We start from the raw sequence: 5,000 nt of genomic DNA, 5'->3' as shown, positions 1-5,000 counted from the left end.
GAGAATAAGGACCAGGGAAGCCTTCACGTGGTGGCAAAAGATATATCCGAGCGGTTCTCTTGCCCGGTTATACAAACATCCCTCATCTCCCTATCCCTCGAAAGGTGGATGATGGACTGACAGTGAAGGGTAAGATTAGCCTGCAGTGCATCGGGTCAACCTCTACAACAACAATAACAACAAGTGTGTGTGTGTGTGTGTGTGTGTGTGTGTGATACGTCTGCTTAACTAATTCTATCCGCCGAAATAGACCCACGTAACCATCCACGCATCGTACAAAGCAAAGAAGCCGCTACTCTTCAGGGGTAAAAAAAAAAATCGACGTGGAGGTGCCGGGGATTGAACCCGGGTCTTCTCACATGCGAAGCGAGCACTCTACCTCTGAGTTACACCCCCACCACGAATACGGTACCCTACGATGCTCATTCACCGTACCTCCCCATCGCTCACACTACCTTCCCATCCCATCGCTCACCGTAACTTCGCTGACGTCACTCCTCACCGTACCGTCAAGCCGTCACTTTTATCACAGGTGTAACGTCCCCCACCGTAACCCACACGCGTCACTTTTCACCGTATAGCATCTCACCGTTCCTTCTCACTGTACCGTCCCATATGTGTACCTTTTCATCGTACCTTCCCACTTACGTAACTTTTCACCGTACCTTCTCACATATGTACCTGCTCACCGTACCTTCCAATGAGCATAACTTTTCACCGTAACTTCTCACCGTTGCTTCTCACCGTTCACCGTAGCTCCTCACCGTAACTTCCTGCATGCATTACACGGTTCTTTCTCACCGTAACGCCTCACAGTAAAATTTCACACGTGTCGTCATTTCGTGTGTGTGTGTGTGTGTGTGTGTGTGTGTGTGTGTGTGTGTGTGTGTGTGTGTGTGTGTGTGTGTGTGTGACGACAGGTAAATGAGTGATATATAATATGCATGCCTGTACACGTGTTCCATCCTTTGACGCCTGTACACACACACACACACACACACACACACACACACACACACACACACACAATTTTTACAGTATAAATAACCTCGACTTCGGAAATTAAATGACAAAAACCAGAGAGAGAGAGAGAGAGAGAGAGACGAAATTAATACACTCCCTAACCTTCTATGCAACAAGTCATCATCTAATAGGTCAGAGTGAAGAAAGTTATATATTATTTTTTTTTTAACTCCAAAGATCCTCATTAACAAGGTGAGGCAAATGACGTATGATTAAGAAGCAAGATTTAGGACAAGAAGGAGTTGAGAATGTAACAAGTTTTCTAGGAAGTGTTAGGGAGCTGGTTTTGTGTGTGTGTGTGTGTGTGTGTGTGTGTGTGTGTGTGTGTGTGTGTGTGTGTGTGTGTGTGTGTGTGTGTGTGTGTGTGTGTGTGTGTGTGTGTGTGTGTGTGTGTGTGTAGCAGAGAGAAGGAGAAAGAGAGAGAGGAAGAATAATATTATTGGCATTATTATTTTTATTATTGTTATTACTGTTATTATCATCCTCAACATCATCATCATCATCATAATCATCCTCTCTCTCTCTCTCTCTCTCTCTCTCTCTCTCTCTCTCTCTCTCTCTCTCTCTCTCTCTCTCTCTCTCTCTCTCTCTCTCTCTCTCTCTCCCCCTTATCCCGACTCCTCTATTCTACCACAAACACAAAAACCGCATTTATTTATATATATATATATATATATATATATATATATATATATATATATATATATATATATATATATATCATCCACTCAATGGACCCCACCTCCACTAGCTCCACACTGAAGACTCTACAAGAGTTATAGCCATCGAACTATAGGTAGGGTAAGATTTATGGGCGAATTAGTGAATATCTATACGCCTTACCGATATAAGCTAGTGTGTATCAGTATTCACACACACACACACACACACACACACACACACACACACACACACACACACACGCCTTCACTAATTCGTCTGCCTAAATCCACATTAAAAATAATCACTGTAATCTAAGCAAACTCGTCTAAGCGTAACAAGACTAAAGAAAAGACGACATAGCCCTTTTTTTCCATGCTATTTCCAAAGACATATTTAGCTAAGTATAGGGATATTTTCTAACTTTATGGGGTTAGATGCAGCCTTAGTTAACCTCTTCACTAACACAAGAGATGCTGACATGGGAATGGACGTCTTCACGTGGTGGCACCGATATATCTGGGCGGTGGAGCTGTCCGGTTATACAAACGTCCCTCATCTCCCATCCTATCTCCTCCCCCCAATTATGATACTGGTCTGCAGGAGAGAGGAATTTCGGCCTGCAGTCCACAGGGTTCACATGTGGACGAGCCTAGGGTTGAGCCATCATAACAGACCCTTTCCCTAAGCAAAATAAAATCGTCTGGAGGTAGGAAGACTCAAGTAGAGGGTCGTCCTATTTTTATCTATTTTTTAAATGTAGATTCACTGCATGAATTGTGTGTGTGTGTGTGTGTGTGTGTGTGTGTGTGTGTGTGTGTGTGTGTGTGTGTGTGTGTGTGTGTGTGTGTGTGTGTGTGTGTGTGTGTGTGTGTGTGTGTGTGTGTGTGTGTGTGTGTGTGTGTGTGTGTGTGTGTGTGTACGTGAATGTATGTTTGTAAGACTGCTACGTGTGCATATGTGCGTAAGAGAGAGTGGCGTACTGTGAGTAAGTACGAGCAAGTAACAGTGAATCTTAACACACTCCTCCAGGCATTCTTAAGGAGGTGGACTGTCCTTGGAAGGCACCTGGGCTAGAGGAGCTTAGGACTCGAACCCACATCCTTTCAGACAACAAAATCCAACCACATGACAAGCACAGAAAATAAACCACCAAAAGGGAGGCGCTAGGGCTATCTAAAGTGCCGGGTAGCCTACTGACAGGACTACAATGCTACCCCAAAACGCCTCTGGTAGTCCCGCCTTGATGTGGGGATAAAAGGAACTACAATACACTGCATCAAGTAAAGTGACGGGGCTTAAAGGGTGTCTAGTCTGGGCTATTTAGGACTACCGTGGACTATCTTTGGACTATCCCTACCCTACTCCCATGTGCTATCTTGGACTACCATGGGCTATCCTGTGCTATATTATGGAAGTAGTCTAGTCTATACCTCACTGTATTCCACTATGCTTGGCTATTTAAGGCTACTATAGGCTATCTTTGGCTGTCTTTGGCTATCATTGTGGGCTATCATGGGCTACCTCGACGAATATAATACACACACACACACACGCGCGCGCACACACACACACACACACACACACACACACACACACACACACACACACACACACACACACACACACACACACACACACACACACACACTCATATTACACACTGCCGCCTCTCTCTCTCTCTCTCTCTCTCTCTCTCTCTCTGCGTCACATAAGAAGCCCTATATGAGTTAATACACTTAGGTAAATCGCGGGATATCGGCTCACATCAAACCCAGTAATATAGGAAGGGAGAGATAATAATACGTATAATAGGCTAGATGGCCCGTTCTATAGTCCTTTCACCTTAACTTGGCACAGATTTTCGTCCTTCTGTAGCTTATTGCACGTACTCAGTGGCATAAGACAAAACTAAGGCTCTTTAGCACTTCGTGACTAGCATGTTATTTTCGTCCTTTGTTACAACTCTGCATTCAGTATAGACATGGCAATTTTTGGCCAGGTTAGAGTGAAAGGAGTATAGGCCTTTAAGAATAAGACAAGGATAGCAAATATGACTTCCACTAGATTTCCCCTACTCTCTATGAAAATAATGGAGATTTCTTAACACCCCTTCCTTAGCGATTCATTCAGAACATTACACTTGAAAATCCTCTTTTATTTTATTGATGCAAACTATATCAATGGTAAATAAATGAAGATACACAAAGGAGAACGTTAAGGTATTACATGCAAAATAAATCGCCTCATAAGATAAAGAGAGCAAATACTACTCCTTTATATTCCTCTTTCTCTCACCTTTCCCAAACCATATATTTAAAACTGGCAGGAAAAAGTGAGAAGGAACACCAACCATAATGGAGAAAGGTCGGATGGAAATTTTATGGGAAAGGACGAACCGAATTACTAACCAAGCACAAAGTATAAAAAAACAAGATATTTAATTTAGAAGGATTTGTTTTCTTACTTTGATTTTTGTAGGATGCATCTGGGGTGACCTGGAAAGATAGAAAAAAAAATATTAGTTATACAATATACTTTTTTCTTCTCTCTCTCTCTCTCTCTCTCTCTCTCTCTCTCTCTCTCAGCACTCCCAAGACAACGGCGCTAATTTTGATGCACTCGATTCTTTAGCACCTGCCGTAACACCTCCTCCTAAGCGAGTCATTTTTCTCAGTTCACCTCAACACCATCTCGAGAGAGTAGAACCTACGCAAGGCCGTCACTCCGATCGGGGCCTTCTAACCACTATGCCACCCCGCTCAACATACATTTTCAAACCCCCTCCCCCCCGAAAAAAAAATAAAAAATCACATGTCAGTCGATCTGGCCAATTCTCGGAAATCTTAAGTAACAATAATTTCCTCGTTAAGTAACAGGCTACGCTCACTACCACTTTCTCTCTCTCTCTCTCTCTCTCTCTCTCTCTCTCTCTCTCTCTCTCTCCCATATCATTGCCTGAAGCTGTCCAGAAGCCTTTACATAATACTGGAAGCCCTATGGGAGGTAAGACACTTAGGTGAATTGAGGAAGAGATGGATCCTATCTAATTATTCTCTCTCTCTCTCTCTCTCTCTCTCTCTCTCTCTCTCTCTCTCTCTCTCTCTCTCTCTCAGTCAACCCTATTTCTGACAAGCCGTTCCATTATCCTCGTTTCCCAAGTTTAAATTCTCTCTCTCTCTCTCTCTCTCTCTCTCTCTCTCTCATTTTTCTCCGCCCCTGCGTCATATGGGAAGCCCTATGTGAGATAACACACTTAGGGAAATTGAGAGAGAGAGAGAGAGAGAGAGGCCCATATCAAATTACCCTCTCTCTCT

The 5,000-nt window shown here is 43.4% G+C and overlaps 1 non-coding gene across 1 annotated transcript; it reads right to left on the bottom strand.

The window, feature by feature from the left end:
* Window positions 1-324: 324 nt before the first annotated feature.
* On the bottom strand, window positions 325-396 carry TRNAA-CGC (transfer RNA alanine (anticodon CGC)). Its single transcript has one exon. It is a non-coding gene; the product is annotated as a tRNA-Ala (tRNA).
* Window positions 397-5,000: the final 4,604 nt, after the last annotated feature.

This window comes from Coenobita brevimanus, chromosome 55 (genome assembly GCF_032717465.1).
Source record: "Coenobita brevimanus isolate Jiangsu-jjx chromosome 55, ASM3271746v2, whole genome shotgun sequence".
Classification (NCBI taxonomy): domain Eukaryota; kingdom Metazoa; phylum Arthropoda; class Malacostraca; order Decapoda; family Coenobitidae; genus Coenobita; species Coenobita brevimanus.
This window is presented reverse-complemented; position numbering and strand designations above follow the sequence as displayed.